Raw genomic sequence first — 15,793 nt, 5'->3', positions numbered from 1 at the left:
CTGCAATACACTGTACCACGCAGCTCTCAAGTGATGCTGCTGCAATTTATCACCATAAACTGTTTCATATTGGAACAAACAATACTCATGAGGCAATCTGGATTCAAATTAATTCAAAAGCGCCATAACTGAAAAGTGAGCAGTCTCTTTGTGTTGTTTCTTTTAACAAGATTTTATGATATGACTAGACTACAAATAGCTCTATTCATGATAAACTGGCAACTTTGCAAATTGTATATGCTAAAAGCTATTTGTTGTACAAGCTGTTCTGGAAAAAACGCTGAAATGAAATCTTCTCTGCCAGGGGCATGTGAGGCATCAGTTGTGTGGGTTCTGCCATGGGTGTCCCATTTTGGGTATCCCATGGCTTTGGGGGCAGGGATGAGAAAAGACCATCTCATCCAGAAACCTTTAACTGCTCAAAGTTAATCACTCCAGGGTGTTAGAGAAAAGGACAAGTCCTGTTGCAGGCCATTTTCCTGCCTGGTGAGGAAACAGGTGAGGGTGAAGCAAAACAGGGAGGTGGCAGAATTGCTTTTGGTCCTAAGCATTTGCATTTGACTCTCTGGAGCGCCTCCTGTATTCTTTCCCTTTGAAGGCACAGTAATATTATCTTCCTCTAAAATATCCCAAAAATATCTCCAATGGACATTAAAAATGTCCATTATGACTGCTGCTATTATCTTTCAGAGATATGCTGTGTTTTCAGCATGATTCTAGAACATAGTTGTGGATGGACTTATTTTAAGGATAAATGCACTACTGAAAGAGACCTAATATGTTTTTGAACCTCAATCAATGTAATTTATGGTATAGTACAGTATGGAACAAGGTATGTTATGCATTGTCCCTGAAGACATTACTACAGCAAATTACACCTGTATTTGGAGACATGTATTTCTTGACTATTTCTGTAGTCAACTCAAATAGCAAATGACACATCTTACCATGCAAAGAAATGCTTTTGCCACCAGAAAGGGAGCATAAATTATCCTTCAAGAATAACTCCTATGAGATATCTAAAGATGCTGACGGCAGCCTGCCAATAAAGCTTTAGTAGTAGCTGTGGGAGTATCTCAGAGCCAAGGAGAAGAATTATAGTTATGTTTTAATGCACTTATCAAATATTTCTAATTCCTACCTCCAAGTAAAATTATGTTTTTTGGAAAGTGAGCACTATTGGCACTGGGCCTTTATTTTCAAATTATTTTTACTTTCATAATAATAATTATAAGTACATTGGAGGTTAAAAGCTATCTGCAGAGCAATTAGAAGCTCTTGAGGAGAATTTGGATCTGAATGTAAAGTCGTGTATAGGTTCAATTTTCTATTGCACATATGAGATACACCTAGAAAATAGTACATGGGAAGGTGTAGCATAAGTTGTGAAAACAGCTGGAGTGAGGTGAGGGGTTAGGCATCTGAAGTTGAAACCTCAAAATTTTCTCAGCTGCCATTTAACTCTACAATTCCCTAGATGAGGAGGAAGATTGTGTCAGCAGATATTTGAGGTACATTCTGTTTCTGAGTAACCACAGTTGTCTGCTCTTGATAGGCATAAATACAATTCAGCATTAAGCTCTTCAGGAATCCACAAAATGGCTGTTCTATGACACCAGTTCAGCACAATGAATGTTTTCTGGATGCTTCCACTGTAGTGACCCCTCAGTCAGAGTCTTGGCATCTGTCTGTCACATTTTCAAATCCTGATGTAGAGGATCTTGCATTGCTACCTTCTCTGCCTGTCTGAAAAAAAACAGTATTTAGAGCATGTGTCCAGAACATGGGAACTGGAGATTTGGCACTTGTGCAGCAGGAGATCAAATCTGTATATCTTGTAATAAATGGCCTAATTATTTGGATAAAAAGTTCAGTGAAATAGAGTCTCTCTGTTCCTGCTGTTATGTGCTTCTAAGTGTGAAAGATTTCAGCAGCCTGAGGTCCTTGTCCTGAGGCTTAATTAGCTCTTTCACTCAAGGATTGATTCCTATAAGGAAAACAGTCCCTAACAGAGGAATGGAAGTGCAGCCATGTGCCTCCTGGTGAAGTGATTGTGCTGGCTTGGGGCTGTTTCTCTCCTGACTAGCAAGCCTCCAGGTGCTCTGTGCAATGGGGTCACAGTCAGCAGCACAGAGGCAGAACACAGTTGCTAACAGTGGGACAGCTAATTGCTTTCCCTCCAAGGAATAGAAATACAGCCTGGGTTTGCTGTGTTCTGTGTCTGTGTTATCCAGCACTGGGCTGCTGGATAAAATACTGGAAAACTGAAAGAGGAAACAACCTTGCTCCAACTCAGTTTGCTTTTAAGGTGCCCTCTAACAGAGTAGAGCTCAGGCTATGATACATAAGCATTACTCCTTGAAGATTATCTGTTCAGCTTTTGAAGGCTGACTGCAGTCCCAGATTAAATCTGGGGAAGGTTGAAGTTCATCCCTCTTCAAACACTGAGCAGGTGCTTGGAAGAGTAGGTGTAGAATAAATTTAATGCTAGACTTTCGCAAATAATGTTATTTGTTAAAGGCAAAGGAGTGGGCACTTCTCTTTTTCCTCTTCTCTTCCTTTAAGTCTGAGGGGTCTCACAAATGGGAGGTGCCATGGGGTGCAGGGCTGTTTGGGGTGCAAATTGTCAGGGTGAGGAAAGCCAGAGAAAAGGAAGAGCTTACAGGATGAATTAGGTGGCTCATGGAAACTGAGGGAGGCACTAAGGGCCCTGAGCAGTACCTTTTTACTCTGTGGTGCAGGCAGGTCTGGGGCTGTGGATGGGTGATAACAAGAGAGAAATGTCAGTGGAATAGAAGAACACAGGTGCTACCCAGAAGTTTTGTTTTTTTCAGGTTGCAGCATGGTTAGACACACTTGGAAATCTCACTCTAAATTTGTGCTTACTGTATGGACTACAAGAACAACAAAAACGGTATTCATTAAAGACTAAAACTGAAACAACTTAGCTGGAATCTAATTCAGTCCCTCAACTTGGTTTACCAATATATTCTGTGCACTTTATCTGTATGTAGTATGATTGTAATTATTATATCTTTGTTAGTCTAACTCCCCAGAACAAAAAAGTGCTTAGACGTTAGCTGGCTATCTTCCTGATTTTTAAAGCCAACTGTCTAATTAGAGCACTTCTGTTTCTTACATTTATTTTCAGTTCTAGAGAGTGAAAGACAAGAAATCTCAACACAGCTGTGGCTCTTTTATAAACTTCAGCTTATTAGAGCTTCTGGGTCGAATTCTCTGGTGGTGCAACTCCACAGACTTACTCTCTGCTGGTGTAACTTCAGATATAAATATAATTCTCTGTATGCCTGTCCATATATGTGTTCATATGTATATACCAAACCCATAGCTGATATAAATCACTGTAGCTCTTCTGGCTTCTGTGAAACTATAGTGATTTCTTACCAGCTGGGTATCCGGTCCACAGCATCTGGTTTTCCTTTTTCCTCCCTTAATAGCACTGATGAATCAGAATTCCTAAAGGAGGATAATACTAAACATAATTAGACAGGATATGTTCAAGAAGAAAATTTAATTTGAAGAGGTTTGCACAGAATTTTTATTGGCCTCAGGTGGAATGCTGGGACTTTATCTTAATGAATCCTTTCTACAGATCCATTTCAGAAACTGCATTATGCTCTTATGTGATGGAGTGTACTTTAATGGTGCATTGCACATATGTTTATTCAGTTGGAGTAAAAAGTTCCTCTGTAAATTAGTATAATTATTCTGGGCTGAAAAAAATGTGTAATGACATAACCTGGAATTCTAAAATATTTACACACAGAGAAGTTTATTTAAACTTTGGCACCTACATACATTTTAGAAAGTCCTATTAGACTCAAATATAAGACTGTGGATTGGAGCTTTCTTCAGAACTGACTTGATGGGTAAAAGAATCAAACATTTTTTTCAATGTTATTGTGTTCATCAATGTCTCACAACTCAAATATGGATATTTTATTATTGTGTAACATTTTGCACTTTTAAAACCATATCTTGTAGCTGTTTTTTTTTTATTGTGATTGTGTAAGTACAATATATTTTGAGATTATTTAGCTAAATCCTGTTAGATTTTGTTCAAGATATTTGGTGAAGTCTTTACTTTTCCTTATTGCATTTAGTATCTTCAGAAGAGCTTGCTAAATTTTATTATTATTAATAACAGGCAGTATCAAGCTATTATTTACCATTATACAATTTTATTCAAATTCAGATGCTATGTTTGGGGCACATACATCAGAAACAGTGTATCAGTTAAAGGAAAAAAACACCACTTTTTTGGTTGGATTTATTTTTCCTGCCATGAAGGTTTGTGGAGGTTGTCTTTGAGGCCAACATTAAGGGGGGAAAGGCAAATAAAAGGCAAATTATGTCTGAGCTCGGTGAAGGGGAAGAAGAATTAGAGGAGCTGCTAGGTCTGTTTCTCTTCTTCTATAATTGTATTCAAAATGATGGAACCTTAACAAGGAAGTATTGGAGCTATTGTACAAAAGCAAGCTACAAGTTCCCTTTCTCCTGGCACTGCAAAATGAGATTTACAAGGTGATAAAGTCATATGGAAATGGAATGTCTTCCATGTCCCTGGTATTTTTTCACTGACTAATTACTGCTAGCTTTGGGGTCACTATTTTCTTTTGTAGCTCCTCTGTTAGCACGTCTTAAACGAAATTGCAAATCTGCATTGTCTTCTCTTTGTGCATAAGACATCCCATCTAGCTGGTGATTGAGTTCTTGATGAATCTAATACTGCAGTGAAAAATTACTTTGCAGCCGTTATGTATTCAGAACATGCAGTCAGATAGTGAAATATAACTATTCAAAATATGTAATGAGACTTGTAGAGCCCTGTTGAACACTGCAGGAAAACAAAGCAGTAACCCACACTGCTCCATGTAAATTTATGGTTTGTTAAAAAAAAAAAAGGAAATAATAATGAGGTATTCTTTAAGAAATAAATTTTTAATAGGACTTCAAAAGAAGGCAAAGGACAGGATTTGAAGAGCGAACAGATGATTGCTGCTGCCTCAGGATCAGGTGTTCAGAAAACATCTCCCAAGGTTCTGCCATGGGAGTTAATCACTGGTTTGCAACAAGCTTTATAACACTTTGGTGCACCTTTATCCAGAGTTTGCATGATGAATGAGTGCATCACATACTCTGACGCCATGTGGTCTCTTAAATTTAAATAACAATTGTTTTTCTAGTTTGGGTGCAACCACAGTGCAATCTGGTCACAGTGATGAGAGAGGTTCTGTGCTTGTACAGGCAGATCTAATGCTGTTACACAGCAAAAATAAATAGCTCACCCAGCAGATGTTGATTCATGTTGCAAGCCCGTTCCTTAATTTACATATAGGTGTAAAGCTAATCTCTTCTTTGCCTCCTTTTCCAAATATTTTGCACCTCTGTGGCCTTGGAAACATTCACATTTTAAAATCGGAAATGGGCCTGAGCACCTGCTGTTTGGAAAAAAGTCTTCATTGGAGTGAGAAGAGGAGAACAAACATCATGTCCAGAAGCAGTGATTAGGTTCTTCTCACATAGCCTTTTCTCATCACTGTGAGCACTCCCTTAAGAGTATGTGTCTAGCTTCAGTAAGAGTCACTGCTATCCTGCCTTTCTGCTGCTTTTAGTATCCTTCAGGGTGAGAGTAGAGAGAATTTGCTTCCATAACATTAAAAGAAAATCTCCTGATGAGTGCTGTGACAATACACAGGTCCATATTCTTTCAATTAGATACCATGTTTTGTAAAGGCAATGAAGATACTGGCCCAAAACCAAGCTTCAGAGAGTCCCTAGTATTTCAGACACTATAATTTTCCTGTGTGTCTTTGTTACTTGAAAGCATCAAACCTGAAGCTGGAAAGAAACAAAATGTAGACAGGAAGCTGACTTATTGCTAGGATGAGAAATTCCTACTTTTATATTTTTCTGTGCTGTTAAAATAGCCAATACAATTGTTATGGTGTTCAGTGCTTGGGAAAACAGGGCAGAAAATTCTGGGCTGAAACTCCAACAACAGTGCAGTGGATATTTGGAGCCTTGAACTGCAGGCATATAAGAGGACCTCAAGTGACTGTACCTTGGGTGAGACTGTGGATTCTGGAGCAACCAATTAAAGAATAGGTCTCTTCCATTTGATTATGAGGGAGTTGGGAAATGGGGCCTTGTGAACCCTCAAACTGAATGGTGTACATCTTCCTCTGACTTTCCTTTCTCCTACTTTCTGTATAGAATTGGAAGTTTATTGTTAATAGCAGCTTCTTTTCTTTCTTTACACAATCAAAATAATCTGATATTTTCATGGTGAAGGAGCTCTGTCATAAAAGGTGCAGCATCTCTAGCAGCAGAATTGCATGCTAAGCTGAGGAATCCTGTCAGTCCTTAAGGCTGATTGAGCCAGATTTACAGGAGTTAAATTATTTTGAGGAAATAACTTTAAATCAAAATTCATGGAGTAAAATAGATTCTGTCCTAGCTATAGCTTCTATCTAATGAACTCCAGACTTTCTTGGTTTGAGGAATTCCTATGTGCAATGAGATTGTAACCAGAAATGTTATATGAAAAAGGCAGAATTTTATGGAAAGTAGAAGTGTTTGCAAAGTGTTCCTGAATGGGGCAGAAATATCAAAGAATATTCTCTTCAGTTCATTCTAAGTAGAGAGTTAGATTTTATTAACAGCATTCCTGCCACATGAGTAGCAGGACTTGCGTTTAGGCAGTATGTACAAACCCTACAGAGTCTACCTAGCATCACTAATGTAGGACTAGGGTAGATTTTGTCCTTGTGACAGGACTAATGTGATTTTGGCTTACTGTAGTTGTCATGAGTGTTTGAGATGATGGTTTATTTATATTTCCTTTTGAATTATTTTTTGTTGATAAAGCATAAAAAGATTTCAATGTGTGTTTCAATTTAATAGCCTGGGCTACTCAAAACCTTGACTTTCATGCCTCTTAGGAGAGGCTGGTCTGGTTTGCTTATTAAAACAGAAATTGCTTAACAAAGCATATACTAATGTTATTTGTTGTAATTGAGTCCTGAAATAGTATTCTAAATGATGCACAAGTCTATGCATTGGGACATTTAGGGTGGGGTTTTTTCTTGTATTGGAAGAACAGGTCAGCTCCTAATGCTCTTATTTATTTGTAGCCATGAGTGTGACTACATTCATGGAGCATTCCCCTCGCCCATTTCTGAGTATATACTGTAAGTTCAGTTTTATAGCAAGTAGCCTTACATTTTGAGCTGTAAGAGCTATGAAACCCTAAACAGAAAGTGTTAAGATGAAATTTTCCCTAGAAAATTACTGTCTATAATTGAAAATGCCATCATAACCTCCTGAGGTTTCTTATAATTTTTGTCTGGAAAACTCTGTATGTTTTCCTGCTCAGTAAGAGTCAGTTACTCCACTAGAATCCTGGATTTAGATTTGAATTTTTTACAGGGAAAAGCGTCGTATGCGAAGGTGACTAGGTACATTTCACTAATATATTTGATTTTGATTATAAATTGACACAGAAAATGCATACTTCTTTATAATCAAGCTGCAGAAGTGAGATATTTTCTTTTACTCAGATTCACTCCAAAAAGACTGGCCAGTCTATGTAATGATGCAATTATGCCCACAAATATAGAAGACAGACTACTTTCCTAAGAATAGGAGTAACTATTTTCCTAAGAATAGTTATTCTAAAACTATCTACTGCAAAAGCAAACCAATGGAGTTGCAATGACTATTTAGAAATGTTGTTTAGCTTAGAATCAAGCTAAGAACACAAAGGAAACACCCACACCAGGAAACTGATGCACTTAATTAGATCTCGAATTTGCATGCAGTTTAAGGATGGATTGGGCTAGTTGTTCTCCCTTTTGTGTGCCCTTTTGCAGAGGGTAATTGGAGGGGGGCAATTGAGTTATTTCATTATTTCATTTATCTTCCCAGAATCTGAGTCTGCTGCTACAGGCTGTCAGCTACCAGCAAACAAGCACTTCATTTAAAATACTGTTGAAAAGTTGGGTTCAGTCCTGTTGCATCTGGTATGCAGATGGGATGCTACTTTTTTGTTCAAATAAACAGAAGAAGCAATTAAGCCCCTTTTGGAGTAAGATATCTGAAACAATAGGAGGCACCATCTGAAACACAAGCTCAATCAAATACTGAGCCATGTGGACAGCAGAGTTTTATAAAATCTTGAATGCAAGCATAGATTGGATAAGTGGGGCTTGGGGCTTTTTTTTCTTTTCCCTTGTTTTTAGAGTTATCTGAGTATTCACACATATATGACCAGGAGAAGGGATGGCAGCCAGAAAGGAGAGAGAAAAATGTCCCGAAGTTCCCAGTTTATTATTCAGTTTCCTGTACTACTCTGAAATACTGAAGACATGACAGCAGGCTTTACCTTCCTCCCTGGCAGTGCTATGTAGGACCCCAAGGCCTCACAGACTGCCACTGCTGCAGAACAATTGCAGATGATTCCCTCTGCCTATGAAAAACCAGCTGACACACAAAGATTTCTGATTTCTCTTTTCTGATTGCAAGCACCCCATAGCCTAAGCCACACAGATGAATGTTTGCATCTCATGGTGTGACTACTCTTCTTTTTACACTTGCAATTAGTTTCAAGGCAAAAGAGATCCTATACTTTTTTTTTCTGATTTTTTTCTTTATGACTGTTGCTGACTGGTTTTGGAAGTGTGATTTTTTTTTTTTTTGTCCTAGTAGAAGAGACAGCTTATGCATAGGAATATATGTACACCACAGAAATATATACAAAATACTCTTAAGAAAAAAAATGGGTTTAAATGATACATTCGTTGTCCTCAAGAATGCAATATTGGCATGTAAAGTGGCAAACATATGTACTCACAGTTTTGGAATTAGATGGATCTTGTTTTAAAATAAGATTTTGCATGTGTCCCATTAAGTTACATCTCAATAACTCAGATTAAATTAGTCTTCATCTTGCCTTTTCTTTTTTTAAGCGTGTGTGTTATTTAACATGACAGCATAACTTCTCATGTTTTCATGTGAAATGTGGAAGATTTTTCCCCAACGGCTCCACCTGCCTATCTCGGAAGAACTGGGTATGAACAAAGATATGACCAGAAGGAGGGATGGCAGCAAGAGAGGATAGAGGAAAAAAGCCTTCAAGTTCTCCGTTTGTTAGCTCCATTTAATGGAAGAAAAGAACAAGTGATGGGAGGACCAGGATGCCCTGGTTGCCCTGGTTATAAGTAGGGGGTGTAAAGTTAAGCAAAGAAGTTATTTCTGCCTCCTTAGGTGAGGCAATTGAGGTGAGCGTAAGGGAATACTCTGTTCTTTAAACAAAACTTCTAAAACTTTTGAACTTTTTCGCTTTTAAAAGGAAGAGAAACCCCAGACCAAATAGCATCACATGGAAAATTTTATTCCACCTGGGGAAGGTTTTATACTATTTGTTATTGTCCAGGAAACAGTGTTTTATAACAGGATGTGCTGCCCATTGATGACTGGAGAACCTAGTTTTTCGTGTAATAATGAATTGGTGGCTAGTCTCAAGATGGTCTCAATCCAAATGTACTATGAAGATTTTTTTTCTGCCTTCTTTTTTTTTTTTTTTTTTTTTTTTTTTAATTTCTATTGGTTGGTTGATGGGTTGCTCGGGATTTTTTGTTGCTGGACAGCTTGCTAAGTTCATTCCTCCTCCAGCTTCCATTCCAGAAGAACTCAGTGTACACCGGTTGTTCTCAAACAGTAGCCTTACAGCAGCACACAGCTGGCAAAGGATAGGTGGACAGTAGTAGGAATCGTAAGATCCTTTTCTTTAAACCTACCCAGACTATTACAGTGAAAAGAAAAGAATTTTCTTCTTCACCAAAATACCTCAGAGTGTTTTCTGTACACATATTTATTTACAAGCTGTTTCCCAATGGCCTGGAACTGTTTTGCCTAAATCTGAGTGGGGTGATGACTGTAAGTGGCCCTCCCAGTCTAGGAAAAGAGAAGAAGGAAGCAGATTAAGAGAAGATGGGATCAACAAGTTTTTGGTGAAGGAGGCAGGTATGTGTGGAAGCAGGAGATCTCACAGAGGTTTTAGGCTTCCTTGAAAGAAAAAAAATAAAGTTAATAACTGCAAAATGTAGTTTGAAGGAAATGTGCTGAATTTCCTAGGAAGGTAGACTTCTACAATTTTGACATATCAAATGGGATGTTGTAGAGATAAAATATTGTATTTATTTTAATTTTGAAGCATTGCAAAGATGCCAACTAAAGTATATACAGTTTCAGGATTTTTCTAATTTGTTGCTTTTATGTGTGTGTGTTTTGTTTACAAATAGCAACTGGGCATATACGAAAAATCTATTTCAATCTACAAAGAAAACAGACTTTTTTGAGCAGTTATTCTAGTTATGAGAGATTTTATAAATTAATGTTACTTGTTTGTTTGTTTATTAAAGCTGGATTTTTTGTGCATATGTCAAATATATTTGGGAGGCAGAGAAATAAAATGTGATTATCAGGAAAGAAACAAACATAATTATGCTATGCTAGAATACTAGAAGGAATTATTCTGATTTACTTTTTTGTACATAGTTCTAAAAAGGCTCTCTCCTCTTTCCCCCCACCCTAATCATGACCTGGAGCCTGAACTATTCAAATAATGACCCAAACACAACACAAAAACGAGTCAGTATTGATACCATGTCACGTCTGGCAAAAGCCAAAATTAAAGCTAGTCATTTACCCCGTGGTGGCATGAGGATATCAGGTTCAGATAGATTTAATTTATCAATAGGGTCAGGCTGCACTGAATATAAAATCAAATTACACAGAAGCAGATGCTGAAGTCCAAGAGGAGAAGGTGTAGATTGATTGAAGAAAGGCAGCCCATCAAAGGGGCCTTTGTCCAGGGTTGACTTGGTGAAGCAGCTGACAAGTGGCCATGAGATCCTGGAGCCAGGCAGCTGCGTGATGGGACTTTGACAGCTGACTTCATTAGGGCCCTTAGGACATATGTGAGGATGAATTTGTCCTTTAATTGAGCTGGGCCAGGAAATAGAACCGAGAGGGCAAAAAGCAGTGAAAAGGGCTGAAATGAACCCAGGGGCCAGATAGGTAAATTTAATGCTTTTGTGATATTTGACATGTATGTTCTGTTTGTATGTATGACACTTATGTATTTATCACCTGTCTTGAAAGCCTTCAGAAGTCAAAATACATATGCAACATAGAAGTCATCAGGAAAATTTCTGCCTGGATGTGGTGGAGAGTGAAAACTTTGCATCGACCAGGGACCCTCAGAGGCAGCATCTCTGTACGAATAGACTTTCACAGCCCTCTGTTCTGAGTATAAATCTTGCCTTTCTTTTTGCTTTAATACCATCATTTTCTGCTTATTTAACAGATAACAAAGTCTTTAAAGCAGATTCTGCCATTGTGTGCAGTTTTTCTGTTTACAACTCAGTGGTGTTTCCTCTGGTGTAGCATTTCAGTAACCATTGTAAAAACCTAGATTGAGTCAAAATGTTATTACGATCTCTGCATTAGCCTGCCTTGCCTGGCTTTTCATTTCACCTTGCCAAGAGTCTGGGTTGATTTTTAAACATGAAGTGGAGGTGGTGGAGGTGATGGAGGCTCTGTAAGGGGCAGAGGGAGAAAGTTCTTCAGTTCATCCGCAGGCAAAATGTTAATAGAAGGCAGGGCTCTCATGGAAGGAGATAGGAGTTTGGTTGTAATATAGACTGTACTTTTTAAGGATCCCTATCAAAATATCCTTATGCAATGCTTAAGCTAATTAATATACAGAAAGGATTGTGGTGCAAAGCTGTAACTGGTAATCTGAGTCCTCTAGCATCAATGACTCTCAGATATGTCTATCAAGCAGAGAATAGACTCCTTTATGCTCTCTCACAGCATAAATATGTGATCAAAGAAATAACATGCACTAGAGCTGCCCTTAAGCAATGACCCTAACCTTATGCCTCTCTTCCCATCTCCAGTATCCCCAAAGCACTCAACAGATGTCAGATACAGTTAAAGTGGAACATATCCTTGCATCTAATTTGGAGGCAGAGTAATTGCTTGCAAAATTTGCCAAATTCTAATGTGCTTTTTCAAAAGCTACCTCAATTTACATACCTCTGAGCAATAGAGTTTGACAAATTATTAGTATTGAGTAATAATCAATAAAATTTGATCAAATTAGGTACTAAGATATGTAAAAGCATCTCATCTCACCCAAAATGTGGGAGCTATCTCAGCCCAGGAAATGTGTTGATATCGTGTGCATACAACTCTTAATTTGCTTGCCACCCCTATAATCTACTGTTGTTCATGCATACTGTTGTTCATGTATGGCAACAGCAAAATGTTCCAAAGTCTGCCATAAAATGAAGCATGGTTGGAAAGTACATATCTGCCTTGTATAGCATACTTACAGTGTATAACACAAACAGTGCAAACCAAATCAAACCACCAAAAAAAAAAAAAAAAAGTAAACAAACCAATAATACCACAAAAAAGCCCAAAAAACAAAACCACAAAAAAAGCCAAAACCCAAACAAAAAAATTCCTCTAAACAAACAAAAACCCAAACAAACAAAACCAAAACCAACCAACCAATTACAAACACATAAACTCCAAGATCAATTTATGAATTAATACATTTTTGACTGCCCTACTGACTTTATGAAGCTTTCTGTCTTCCAGTCAAGCAGTTTGCTTCTGCTGCTTGAGACAAGTAAACAAGATCTCAATTTTATTACGTTTCTGGTATGCTCCAGTAATCTTTACTGTGAGGCTGGACAGGGCTGTCATTCAAAGGAATAGACCCCCCCCCCTCCCCTCCCCGAATCAGACAAGGAGATACTTTTTCTCCCTTAAGACACAAAAGATATTTAGACAACCAGTGTCCATGGAAACTCTGCAGGAGCTGGAGACAACTCCAGAAATTCTCTCTGTTTTATAATCTACTCAGAAAGAGAATGGGGAAGAGCAGACAGGGAGAAGGTAATAACTTTCTGCTCATAGAGGTTGTTTTTCTTATCATAGTGGGTTGGAGGTCTCAATTCCCAGACGTTTAAGAGCCATTTGTCAGAGAAAGCAGATATGATCCTACACTCCTTTTCTAGTGTCATTTTCAGCTTATGCTGCAAGAACAGACACTGGAAAATCTCCTCCATGCTGAAACCTTTTGTTATCCAGGGAGTTCTCCCTGGCACGCTTGCCAGGCATTCAACAAATTAATCATTAACTTTTAGCCAGAGACCTAAAGTAACCTCCAAAAACTGTGGGCCAGGAAATTTTGTTTCAGTTCTAATCTCTGTGATGATTAAGTAAGGTTCCCTCCATGAGACTATTCAGGTCCAAACTTTTATATAAATTGTTTTGTGATCTGGTTAGGCCTGATGCCAGCCATGCTTCCCCATGTGAAACATGTTTACAGCTGAAGTAGGACCTGGAGAAGGGAAGGAGGACGATTTCCCTAAAATCTGGTTTGATGCCTGGAAAATAGGCATATTATGTATAAAGAAAATTACATTCACTGAGATTGGTCCAAAGTGTTTTACTTTCTTATCCCCTTATCTAGAGAAGCACCGAGTCAAGACACAAAAACATCTGAGAAAGATTTGGGGAATATGCACTGTCTCTCTTTGGCTTCTTAGAACAGGAAGCCGTGCCTCACGTATAAAAGACTCAAGGATGAAACTGAAAGGCAAATCCACAGAACAGCTAAAATTGACAAATCTTAAATATGCCAAGGGCTTTTTGACCATGGGCTACCATTTCTCTTTAACATACAGATCAGCATTTCTTTAATCTATGCTATGAGGAGATTTCAACCGGCAAGCATTGTTGGGCCTTGCAGAGCTGATGTCAGCTTGAGCCTCTGTGACTGGCCCTATGCAGCCCCTCTTTTTGGGGAGTTCTGACCCTTCTCCAGCTGCTGCAACTGGGGCATCACAGACCAGGATGGCCTCATGCATGGTTGCCCTCTCCTTGTGGGGAATTTTTTGCTGTAGATTGCATTTTAGTGGCTTGGACATAGTAAATGGAGTCTTTGAGAAGTGACTATAATCTACTTCTGTTGTTATCCCAGAAATGGGCAAATCTGAGTGAGAATAATGGGTTATTCTAACAATGAAATAATTGCTAATGTTTAATTTTTCATCAATATTGTCTCCTACTCCATGCTGTCTTTTCTTGTCTTTTCCTGTCACCCTGTTCTTTTAAAAGTTTTAAAGTGCTTTTAAAATTTTTCCATGCCTTCTGATGTTTACATATTTCTACTTGAGTTCTCACATACTGTTCACGTAAATAATGATTGTTTTGCATTCTTCTTTGTGGGAGGAGAGAATTGATGGTCTGTTGGTTTGACCAGTGTGCTTATCCTCCAATCCACTGCCACTTTTAAAATTCTATATATTGTGAGGTCAGAAATAAAGTTCCCTCCTTTTGCTCTTTTCCTTCTTTTGCATATTGAGTGAATGTGTGAGTTATTTCATGTTGTATTGCACCATTTTCCTTCTGTGTGTCATACACTTTTTCTATTATTTGCAGTATTTCTGCTTTGGATTGCTACACTTTTATGCATGATAGCCAGAAGCAAGGAGTCACAGAACACCTTTATGAAGAAGAGAGGGCTTATTTTGTTTAATATTTTCCCTCATGGAAAATAAATATGAATGCTGCCATGAAGTGGCGAGCAAAGCATCACTTAAAGCTTCTCCTCACATTAACAATGGTGGTTAATGTGGTTCAGCATAGGCTCCATCTGAGCTGAAAGCACATTCAGACCTGTCTGCTGTAAGAGGTGGAAAATTCATGCTTGCCTTAATGAGACTCTTTGATGATCACTTAAAACACCCTTATTTCCTTTTTTTTTTTTTAATAGTATTTTAAAGGTTTCTTAATGAGATCTGTACATTTTTGTGTACAAACAAATTACTGAGTTTGATGCAGAAGCTTTGAGAAAGTAACAAGATACACTTTTTAAAATAGCTTATATTTACTAACCTGTACCTGGATCTGGTGCAACTGGTGAGACAGCTGTTGCATTGATTAATAAAGTCACTGTTAAAACCTAATATAACAAAGAATTGCTCAATATTGTCTGATTCAGTAATCCTTTGTAATGGCACAGAGCAAGTCAATATTTCCCAAGTAATGGCATTACTATACAGTGGATTCATGGTGTACAGATACCCAGTAAACTCCCAGCAAAATCAATCACTATGTTGTATTTTGTCAGAGTGAATGAACCAAAACCTGTGAAAAGAAAATTAAGGGAGTTAAACCAGGACTGTGGATCTCCTGGGCTGGGTTTCAGCTGCAATGCTAAAATGCTGATATCCTCTATTTAAACAGTGCAAAACCTCTGAGCCTGCTCTCCCTTGTGCTGGGGCCAACAACATTGATCAGGTAAGTGGCCAGGAGATAATTTTTTTTTGTTAGCTGAGTCTCTTTGTGGGGAAACTCAAGCTGCCCTAGATCCAGAATAAAAGATTGAGGAAATTGGATTCTAATTGCATTTTGGAAGTAGATATAGGATCCAGAAAATGATATCAGTGAGGCAAATTAATTCCCACTGTAATTGCATTGACGTCAGTGCTTTTAGTCCAGGGATAAATTTGGCCCAGTGACTTCAAGTATGGTTTGCACATAGGAGTCTAAACAACAACAAATCCAGAAAGACACCATGTTTATTGGAGTTCTTCCTGTTGAAATGGCCAAAGAAAAGAAAAAAAAAAAAAAAAAGAGGGGCCAAAACCTTCCAATATTTGTATTTGAGATGAAAGTATAGTTA

Source organism: Taeniopygia guttata, chromosome 2, assembly GCF_048771995.1.
Source record: "Taeniopygia guttata chromosome 2, bTaeGut7.mat, whole genome shotgun sequence".
NCBI classification, from domain to species: domain Eukaryota; kingdom Metazoa; phylum Chordata; class Aves; order Passeriformes; family Estrildidae; genus Taeniopygia; species Taeniopygia guttata.
The sequence above is the reverse complement of the archived record's forward strand: the minus strand, read 5'-3'. Positions refer to the sequence as shown.